Source organism: Podarcis filfolensis, assembly GCF_964270895.1.
Source record: "Podarcis filfolensis genome assembly, chromosome: 6".
In the NCBI taxonomy this organism is placed as follows: domain Eukaryota; kingdom Metazoa; phylum Chordata; class Lepidosauria; order Squamata; family Lacertidae; genus Podarcis; species Podarcis filfolensis.
Genome location: NC_139609.1, coordinates 46194024 through 46205904, shown reverse-complemented (window position 1 = coordinate 46205904; position 11881 = coordinate 46194024). Strand labels below are relative to the sequence as shown.

Genomic DNA, 11881 nt, shown 5'->3' with positions numbered 1-11881 from the left:
TTGGAGATCCCAATTTGTTTGCCATCCCTGATGACATCTCACCTAGGACTTAAGCCCCAGCCTCAGATGGATGACTTTTACAAGGGCATCTCTTCGGCAACTGCAAGGAAATTAATTCTTCTGCTGTAATTTTAATTCTTTCTCCCCCCCTCCCCCCTGCAGATCAGTTCCATATGTCACTGCACTTTGCACAGCAGTTCCAAGCAAGTCTTGGTAATGTTATAACCAGCTTCTAATGTCAATATTTACAAAAAACTTTAACTACATTGTTCTGGTATTCGGAAATGTGTAACTGTCTACCTGCTACCGCAGGGTTTTAGCTAAGAGTTATTTACGGCCTCTATTAAAGAAAACCTGTAATCCATGAAACCAGTTACTTATCACACTTAAGTGGAGGATTAGTAATTAAGAAACTGCTATCTATCCAGTATATTTTTCTAGAAAAAGAGGTGCAGAAACTCACCATTAGCGCCTCCCTTGTTTGCTTATAATGGTAAAAGTGCCCACCTGAGAGGTGCCAGAACAGAGCTAAATCCAAAAGATGGCAAACAGGACTGTGGGCAATCATCACAACTGGCCACATAGATGGAAGCAAGGCTACAATTAATTGACATTATTTAGTATCGTACTATTGGGAAGCATCAGAACTAACATTTTAACAAATCCCTTTCAACAGCTGTCAGGATTCCTCAGCATTTTGGAAGCATGGACCATAATTCTTTTCTAGGTTGAGCTAATCCACATCTCTAGCACGATTCCATCCGCAAACAACTGTGAAATCAGAAATCTTCCAGCTGTTGATCCCATAAGTCTAGTGAAAAGATAACATATTGCATTATTGGCTCTGATCATTTCTGTTGTTGTTCACTCAGTAAAAATCTGAGAATCTTTTTTAGTGTGATCTGGCATTTTCTATATATATTTTTGCTTTCTAAATCAGTAGAGGCAGACCTGTTGCCCTCCAGATGTTGTTGAAGAAGAAGAAGAAGAAGAAGAAGAAGAAGAAGAAGAAGAAGAGTTTGGATTTGATATCCCACTATATCACTACCCAAGGGAGTCTCAAAGTGGCTAACATTCTCCTTTCCCTTCAGTTCCCATCATCCCTGACCATTGAAATCACAGAATTGCAGAGTTGGAAGGGACCAGGCATGCCAACTCCTAGAGGCAGAGGGGTCTTTGGTCCCCTCAGTATTTGCTGGCAGGGGGCTGGGCCCCCACAATGTTGAGGGGACGGAGGAGGCTGAGCATGGTGTGGTTCAATGGCTGCCTAAGGCAGGAGCAAAGATACAAAAGTTGCTGAGAAGAAGTCACCGAGAACGTCAGGGAAAGAGGCAAGAAGGAATTTCAAGGGAAAATATCAGATCCATCTTCTATAATCACAGAATTGAGACTTGTGAAAACAAGTAGTATGCTGTAGCATAGAAGGGGTGAGGCTCAAGTAATTCCTGATTTGTGTTAGCAGGCAAATAGCATCAGATAATCTGCCCCCAAGAACTTGGGGCAGTTTCGTACATGCATTTGCCCTGCCAGAAGCTGAATGTGTGTGTGTGTATATATATATATTTGCATGTGAGAAGAGTTGGCACCACATATGCAAATACACCTTTCTAGAAACATGCTTAAACTTATCACACCACCGAGAGGAAGCTCCTATTTCATCGCTTGTGTCATGGCTTTGTAAACTAATGAAAACTCTTTTTTTCAGAGCATTGTACACCTTGAAAACACTAACACAACACAGGAGCCTTGGAGAAAATATCATTTCCCTGGTGGGAATCCTGGCTTTTTTATTTTGCTTCTAACCTGCCTTCTTAGGATAAACTCTCACCAAGAAGTTTACCAGAAAAACATCTTATAATCAGGAAAAACAATGGAATTCATAGCATCCAACAGAACAACATCATTAAAAAAAAATAAAATGTTCCTATGAACTGGATTTCTCTGCCTCCATGCAGAAATCAAGTCCTCTGGACATCCATTTCCATCTTCACGTTTTACACTACCTGTAATGGTGCCTATTGCATAGACCAGGGAAAGCCAACCTGATGCCCTCCAGATATTGTTGGACTCCAATTCCCCTCAGCCCCAGCCAGCAGGGTTAGGAATTATCGGAGTTGTAGTCCACAACATCTAGAGAGCACCACATTGGCTACCCCTGATACAGACTCTACTCAAGAGCAATCTGAGCTCCTCAGAGGAGAAAGCACTATGCAAGTACCCAGAAATTAAAATAACAAAATTAAACTGGAGTTTATTTTCCTCTTCAGAAACTGTTCCGCCAAATTCCTAAGCTGTTTTACAGAAGAAATCTGTTGGTGTTTAATTCTTAACTCACTGTGTAAACATTGTGCTTCGATAAACCAAAGTATGCATGCATTTATGTATAAAGTAGATATGAGCTTAAAAGTCTACCTTGAGCATCTGTCTTTATTGGAACTCCTGTCCTGCCTAGACTCCTTTTGAAGGGTTTTTAAATACATTTCCATAATCTAGCAAAGGAACAAAAAATAAAATAAAACATTTTCCTACTTACATCAAGCATTAAATCCATAGGGAACAATAACAAACCTTTGAGAATGCAAAAAGGGCATTTTGCCAAAACAAATCAAGGAATTGAATATATGTTTTCTCTCCCTCTCTTTTTCCCTTCCAACATTAATAAGGTTTGGAATTTACTTTAATTTTTTTCCAATTAAAAGGAAGATTCCCTTATATAGATATATTAGTACTTTACCAGTTAGAAACCACTGTCCAGATCTTCTCATTTTATGGCCATCTTACTAGCTCATTATAGACTCTTCCATTTACCTGGTCTACAGTTACTTTGATCTGACTGCTAAAAAAAGGATGGGTAGCTGTCCTACAGAAAATCCCCATAATTTCAGTAGAAAATAATTCCAGGTGTGTTTGAGATAAAAATCATATGCCCTAATTCTGCAGAGGTGTTCCACGAAGAGAAACAAGATTTCGAGCATAACTTTTCCTTATGGATTAATCCAATGAACACAAAACCTCAACACATTATGCATGAGCAGGGGAACTGTCAATGGCACCCAGAACCCAAATACACCACTAAACAATGGTTGGTTTGTTACACTGTTGTTTCCCTTGCTTGGTGGGAACAGGTGGTGTTTTTTTTATTCATGAAACCTGTTGCCTTTTTATAAAAAAACAACAACAGTGAAAGACACTTAAGAGAATATCATTCCAGGCACTTCCTTCTATTTCAGTAGGTGATAAATGTCACCATGAATCCATTTGTTGAAAACTCTCACATATAGTAACAGCATATGTGAGATTTCAGGACTGAGGCCTTACCCAGCTTTCATGGATTTCATACATGGAGTCGAATCCTATGCATGTTTACTCAGAAGTAAGGTCCAGTGTGTTTGATGCAGATTATTACCAGGTAAGTATGTATATATAGGTTTGCAGACATAATCCAACATCCTTGGAAGTCCATTACCAAATTTCACCCCATATTTCCTCCCAAATCTCACATGTTGGGGAGGGGGGTGGCGGCTACTGCATTTATTTATTTATTTATTTATCTCTGAAAGACCTTCTACCTTATCTGAAATTGACTAGACAGTTGAAGTGGGGGGGGGGATGATCTGTTTGTGAGCAAGCATGGAATCTCTGTTCATTGCTGTGTATACTTGTAGAAGAAGAGGACACCCAGTGAAAAATAGACCACCAAAGGTATCAAATAAACAAAAGAAAATATAGTTTCACAAAGCATGTCATCAGTTTTTGGAATCCATAGCTAAGGGTTGTGACTCAGTGTGCTGAGGTCAAGGATGGATTATCATTTGATATATAAGGAGAGACCAAAAGGAAAATAACAATGGGAATTAACTGTTGTGGAGGGTGGGACGATAAAAAAACACAATTCTCGTGTCAGTCTGGGAATATCTCCTCACTCACTCAGTTTAGAATATTCCACCATTCTTCAGGGGAGTTTCTTGACTTTCAGCAGAGTAAGCAGCTCACGCATATGTCTAACGAAGCTTTAATAATAAAGAAAATTGTAACACAATAACATACTGTCTGAGAGAAACTAAAACAACATCATGAGGCAACAGTGACATTTGGCCCCTCTAGATGAACTTAAGGGAGGAGCTGACACAAAAGCTCCGCCCACCAGATGCCAGACATTCTCCTAATCAAATTAGGCCTCAGTGTTTTTCTTACAATGACTGAGTGTACCGAGCTCAAGGATGGATTATCATTTGATATATAAAGAGAAACTAAAAGGAGAATAACAATGGGAATTAACAAAGGTGATCAGTGCACAGGAGCACCCCATAATCTGCATATGCTAAGATTGCATATGCGCTATGCCTTTAAAGGACATTCAAAGTAATTTGTTCTCCCTCAAAAAAATTCTGGGCACTGTAGTTTACTCCTCAAACAGTTACAATTCCCAGCACCCTTTAACAAGCTACAGTGCCCAGAATTCTCTGAAGGGGAAAATGTGCTTCAAATATTGATTAAAAATTGAGGTTCTGGTGCTCATGTGTTGATTAAAGTGGGCACCAGCACAAAATGGCTGCCATGGGCAGTGGAATAAGAGGCACCGGTTCTTAGTACCAGTGATTACTTTCACAAAAAAGTTGGGGGGGGGGGAAGAGAGAGAGAGTTAAGAAACACTAAACATAGTAAAACACTACATATGAACACCATACATAGATAGAATTTCTAACTCATATAACACAGTGCATGAGAAGACAGGCTAGTGACCATTTGTTCAGACCCAGCAAGCCTTTCTTATTTCTTAGAAATTAGAATTGTTGGCTATAAATAATCAGAAATACCAGTGAACTATGGGTTCCCCCCTTTTTACAGGGAGCGGTGAGTATCGCTATATTCTCACCACCAGCAACCATTTCCCTACACATGCAGAATTCCTCTGATACAGCGCCAACCTAGTAGGATATTTACCCTATTTTCAATCCAAGCAATTATATAAATTAGAGTTAGGAAAGCTTTGCAATGTTAGCGAGCCACTCTTAAAGCAACTCGTTGAGAGGCTTGGTGCTGTTTTGCAAACATTCCAAAGCTGACTCTTTCAGGGTAACATGGTTTTGCTTTCTGGAGGGTCCACATCACCCAAGTTTCATCCCAGGCAGCCTCTTCTGAGTCCAGCAGCTTTGTTTGTGCCAGACAAACAAAGCATCTGCCTTGTGGCTTTTTTGTGCTTGATCCATTCCAAACTGTTGCAGCTCAAACTTTATAAAAACAACAATCTGCATTGATGTGCTAAATATGTTCAGTCGGACAAACATCAGATGCTGACAAGAGCTGGGTTTTTTGGCTTCCTTTAATGGGTTTTCCTTTAATATGCCATTTTTTTCAGACTGATATAAATCAAAGATAATGTAAATAAATGCCTCACATTTTCCATCACCAGTCCCTAGCAAATGGGATCTTTGACCAAATCAGAGGTAAATTTACTCAGTTATGTTTGTAAGTATTAATATTTACATTTTATATTTAAAGGGCCACCATCAAGCTAAACTTCATTTCTGTTCAAAGGTGTAGCTCCTACAGAAAAGGAAGAGGTGCTATTGAATATGGTAGTTGCAGCCATAATGGTGTATGCTGCTGTTGAAACTAAAGCAAAATACTTATTGTAGAATTTTTTTAATTAAAATTGTGGCATATGCAAGTTATGCATATATGACCAATTTAAATTATACAGTATATCACATATATAATTAGAGTGCCCACTTATCCCTCTCCAAAAAAAAAGGGAAATGTATCAACAAAAAAGATGGCGAAAGAGTAGACAGATTTGCAGAAAATCTGCAATATATATATATATATATATATATATATATATATATATATATATATATAAATAATAGAAATACAATGCATCTCACCAAAGTAGGGAAGTGTGTGCCTAGGTAACCTGTGCCTGGATGCTCTGGAGTTCAAACTCCTTGGTCAAGAAACTCTGAGTCATGGTTTATGTTGGTCTGAATGCCTGTCATGATTAGGGCCAAAATGTCGGTAGGATCCTGGGTAGGATCTGAGAATAAATGCTGGCAAGGCCATAGTCAAACTAAGTGTGAAGAATATAGAAGATTTGTTCTATGTGTGGGTAGCAGTACTGGGTGACTTTCAGAAGTCCCCCTGCACTTTGAAAAGGCACAAGAACATGCCAATTCACTAAAACAATGGACCATTGCTAGTTTCTGCCCCATGCCTGTTGTTTACCAATGAAAGACTGGGTTTTAGTGAGAAAAAGTGGGATGAAGACCAAAGGGCCACTCTAATATGGAGTGTCAATAGGGAATTAAAAATAGGCTACATTCAGCGCTAGAACTCACTTTTTATTCCCTTATTTTTGTTTCTTCATTGCTTAGCTTCAAATCTGACATTTGCTTGTTCCTGGTCCTTTGGAACCCAGTTTGCCTTTTTATATTGCCTATTAGAGAAGAGGGGATTTCTTGCTTTGAATCCAACCCTTCTTCAGTTCAGTTTTCCTCTAAACTAGCCCACTGGGACTGGAGGTTTGGCTCATAAACAATTTTAAACAGATTTGGTTTTGATAGGTTTTACATGTACAATCACCTTATTTTATGGTTTTGTTTATTCCCTGGTGAAGTTTAAACTTCATCATTCTATTTTTCAACCTTTCCTCTCCACCAGCATTCTTCTGGATCCTACCCACTGAATCCTGAATTCATCTCTTAACTCTTAATTGATCCCACATAACCTGTTCCTTTGAATTGCTACTTAGATAGGTAGCTATAATGTCCCCTCTTTTCTTAATGCTCAGAATAAATCGCTATATGGCTGGAACATAGCAAAACCTTTAACTAACATGGACTGGTGGGACTTCTAAGCAGTAAATCAAAGTAGAGTTGAATAATGGCTAAGATTATTGCTTGTTTTGCATGCCATAAGTATTGTTTGTAATAGTCATTTTATCTGATACTTCAGTATTTTTCTTCTACCTAAGTACGGTTAAGTTGAAAAGTTACACTTTAATTAATCCCAATATACATGTTGTAATCTTGGCATAGAATAGCTATTCCATTTTGTTTAAGATTACATATTCATATTTTGCTTTGTTTTTCCATGTAGTCATTGTACTTTATTTTACCTGCATACTCTGTTCCTTATGTTTTCCCCTTCCTCCAGATTCATTGATGTATAATGTGCTTTTGACTTCTCTTCAGATATTCTTTCTGCTTGCAGCTTTCATAAAACTGAAATGCATGTTCTGGTCTTCAGTTGATGTATTTTAAATACCCTTTGCAAACTGATTTCACTTCTGGTTACAGCTTCTTGCTCAATAGGGCAAATTATGGATCTCATTTTTAGTGGTCACTCTACATATAATATAGCAAAGAAGACAAAGCACTTTCTCCATGAAACGTGCAGCAGAAAAACTAGCCTTTTATAGGTTTTTGTTTTATAAAATGCTTATTATAAAAGGAAACTATTTCTATTTCCTTTAAATACTTGCCCTTTTTAAAAAAGATAAAGCTAATATTTTCATAAACGTGGACAGAGCCAATCCTATATTCCAGTTAGCTGCTTCGCTGACCACATCCTACATGTGCTCAGCCTGGGAAGCTAAAGTACTTAGATTTCCAAATGGCACAAAATCAGCCAACATGCTGATTGGGAGTGTACTAGTCTGCCTCTGATTTTTCAGGAGACTGATGCCTATGCACATTTTTATTACCGTATTTTTCGCTCTATAAGACGCACCAGACCACAAGGCGCACCTAATTTTTGGAGGAAGCAAACAAGAAAAAAAATATTCTGAATCTCAGAAGCCAGAACAGCAAGAGGGATCACTGTGCAGCGAAAGCAGCAATCCCTCTTGCTGTTCTGGCTTCTGGGATAGCTGCACAGCCTGCATTCGCTCCATAAGACGCACAAACATTTCCCCTTACTTTTTAGGAGGGAAAAAGTGAGTCTTATAGAGCAAAAAATATGGTAATTTATTTCACTTTAAGTCTGGGTCCATTTGGTATTCTTTGGGGAACTCCAGGTAGGGCAAACCCTCCAACACTGTTACCACACCCTTACTTCCACAATACTTGTAATAATAGTAAAAACCATGTTTGGGGCTGCTTACTGCTCTGAGTTGAGGGAGGCAGGAAATATGCATGTGTCAATTTTTCTATAACTTCACTCCTCTTTCCCCTACATTTTGAATTCCACTGAGATCAACAGGACTGACTCCCAACCAAAATAAATGCTTGTTGGTCCTCTTCACTGTTGATTGCTCCTTCTCAACAGGCCTAAACTGACTAGTAGTAATGGACCAGGCTGGGACAGGCTGATGGCAACTGTAACTACAAATCCCAAACTACCATTTAACTCTGAGTCCTTTAATAGGCACAATAAAAAAGTTTAAAAAAAAGGTAAAGGACCCCTGGGTGCGTAAGTCCAGTCAAAGGCGACTATGGGATTGTGGCACTCATCTCTGCTTTTAGGCTGAGGGAGCCGGCGTTTGTCCACAAACAATTTTCCGGGTCATGTGGCCAGCATGACTAAACCTCTACTGGCACACGGAGGACCATGATGAGTGCCAGAGCACACAAAAATGCCGTTTACCTTCCCGCTGCAGTGGTACCTATTTATCTACTTGCACTGGCATGCTTTCGAACTGCTAGGTTGGCAGGAGCTGGGACAGCGCAACGGGAGCTCACCCCATCGCTGGGATTCGAACCGCCGACCTTCCGATCAGCAAGCCAAGAGGCTTGGTGGTTTAGACCACAATACCTCTATTAATAAATCTGCAAAAAAAAAACACCACCAAATGCAGTGGAAAGAACTATTTCCACATTTTTAAGACATAAAAATGCTCAGTTTTGTAGCCAAGGCAACAAAGCTCTCTCCATATAACTTAATGATAAGCCCCAGAACTTGGTGTTCTTTTATTTTCAATGGAGAATAGGAACTTCTGTTACTTTTCTATTCCTCCCGTCCTTAAGTGCATAACACAGGAGCGCTGGACCAGTAACACTGCTGGACCTATAACAGAATGGAGATTATCTAGTTCAGTCTTTGGGTCTTTGAGCACTTCTGCAAACCTTGAGGTTCTCCCAAGCCTGCTGACACCTTGGTCTTGTGCATAGATGGTTGCTGAGCTTTGTAAAAATGCCAAGTGCTAACATAAGAACATAAGTAGAGCCCTGTTGGATCAGGCCAATACCCCATCTAGCCCAGCATCCTGTTCTCACAGTGGCCAACCAGATGCCTGTGGGAAACCTGAAAGAAGGGGTTGGGTTGAATGCCTTGCTCCAGAGAACAGAATTCCAGTATCCCCTAGCTCCGAAAATATATTCCGAGCAATACCTCAAAGATTTGCTTACTTCTGAACCATTAAGCATTTTTTTTAAAAAAAACCTGGCAGCCTAATTTATTTACCAATTTAACGTAAACATTGCTGACATATGTTTGGCTCCTTCTACATAAATAAATGGGAGAATCAAGGGTTAAGAGTGATCCTTTGGTCACCGGCATTTAAAAAACATGAGCAGAAGCTGCTGCCCTCCCTGTCTGGACTAATACTGTGCAAACATACAGGGTGGTCACCTGGGTGCAACCAGTTACTTACCTTGTGGTCTTGTTTTAGCCTCACCAAGGCCTCAAAGTAAGAGTGTGTGTGTATTGGGGAACCACTTCCCATCTTGGACCTGCGGACTGTGGGTTCCAAAGAAAGAAAGACGTTGCTTTTCATTAGACTCAAGCTTCAGTAAGAGACAAAGCACAGTGCATCTCGCCACCTAAGGATTTGCTCAGCACTGCACATCCATAGAACTGGGATGGGCAAGCAGGTAAGTACACAAAAAATGTGGATATATTTTCCTAATGGTTTAAAAAAACAAAAGTTACTGTATTTTTCGCTCTATAAGACGCACCAGACCACAGGACGCACCTAGTTTTTGGAGGAGGAAGAGAAAAAAAATATTCTGAATCTCAGAAGCCAGAACAGCAAGAGGGGTCGCTGTGCAGTGAAAGCAGCAATCCCTCTTGCTGTTCTGGCTTCTGGGATAGCTGTGCAGCCTGCATTCACTCCATAAGATGCACACACATTTCCCCTTACTTTTTAGGAGGGAAAAAGTGAGTCTTATAGTGCAAAAAATACGGTAAATTGTTGCAGGAACATGGAAAAAAGTGAAAAGAGAGAAACTAAAATTAATGTATTTGTCCAGCCTTAGGATTACTTGACAATGGGAGCTGATTGTTGATTCTTCCTGGCACAACTTCCTTGCTCTGAAGCATGGACCAACTGGTTTACTGCAACACTTTCAGGTAATATAGAAGTTGAACTACAGCAGCAGACATAGGCTTGAGACTCAGAGCTCCTGGGAGAGAAAAGAGGGTCTTAGCCAAAACCAATTAGAAAAAAGATGCTAATTGAGGCAGTATTGAGCCATGCAATTCAGAACACATGTAGATTTTTATATCTTATTTGTAATACCATCTTAAATGTCTAGGCACTTCAGAGATTCATAGAATGGTAGAGTTGGGAGGGTCATCTAGTCCTACACCCTGCAATGCAGGAATCACAGCTGAAAAATCCCTGACATATGACAATCTACAAACCTCCAATGAAGAAGATTCTACCATTAGTAGTCCATTCATCTGTCAAACAGTTCTTCCTGACAGAAAGTTCTTCCTAATGTTCAGTTGGAATCTCCTGAACTGAATTTTCCATAATTCCTTCTCCTTATAAATTCATAAGTTGCAAGTGCACAGACAGGCTAACAATATTTGAGGAATTATTTGCATGGTTAGTATAGCTTTGATCCTCTTGTTCACATACACCAGTTAGTACTGTAAGAAACCATGGCCATTTTTAAATATCTGTTGAGTGCCCTGGACATTCTGAGAAGTAATAATCAACTAGCTTGGCCATTCATATCCTGAAATAAAATTCTAGCCAGCCTCCAACTTTCTTGCACTTGATTATTTTTTGTGAGTAACCTATCACCATTTGAGGCAATAACAGTAGCAAGTGCCCCACCCTGAAAGAAGCCTCTTCAGTTTCAGCAGGCCTATCAAAAGAATAATGTACTATTTATGTAGTGGGACAATATCAGCACGGGACTCCTGAAATATAGGGGATATGTCAGCACTTGTCAGATAAAGTTGTCTAAACGCCTTCAGCAAACTAAGATTTATTTTTAATTTTTTTAAAAAAGAAGAGATAGTAGCTAAATGCTGCACTGGGTCTGTTAAATAGATACCACCACAGGAAAATCAAATTGCACCCTGGAAAGAAAGCAGAAATAACAGAGCAAGGCAATCAGATCTCCGCTTAGCAATTAAAGCCCAGGATGGAAGACGATATTTTGAAGGAGAAATGCTGCAGATCCACGGAATCTTACTTTAAGACAGAGGCGTGTGTGGGAGAGAGAGAGAGAGAGAGAGAGAGAGAGAGAGAGAGAGAGAGAGAGAATGAATCAACTCTAGAAGGAATCCAGTGGTGCAAAGTGCTGATTGGTTGATCCTTATGACTATCATGAAGCATTCCCCCTACTCCCTATAGTAAGGGCTCAATTGACATTTTTAAAAAGGGAATAGCCCCCAAACCCAAAATTAAGCAAAATAAAAACATTCATGCATTTAGCTAAGCCCAGTTGGAATCCTTCCTGCAATGTGGAATCCTGGCTGCCCAGGGTTTCTGATCACTGGAAGGAGTCTTAACCCCAACCTGAATGGCTTCAAGATACGATTAGGCAAAGTCATGGATGAGAGGGCTAGCAATGGCTCCTAGTCACAATGGCTCTGCTCTGCTGTCACAGTTGGAAGCAGCAGTGCTTATGAATACCAGTTGCTGGAAGTCGCAGGAGGGGTGAGTGTTCCTGTGCTCAAATCCTGCTTGCTGGTTTCCCATAGG

General features: G+C 39.9%; 1 long non-coding RNA gene across 1 annotated transcript; it reads left to right on the top strand.

Moving 5' to 3' along the window:
* Positions 1–890, top strand: LOC310764404. Its single transcript, XR_014549149.1, has 2 exons — positions 1–125; positions 677–890. It is a non-coding gene; the product is annotated as an uncharacterized lncRNA (long non-coding RNA).
* The last annotated feature ends 10991 nt before the right edge of the window (positions 891–11881 follow it).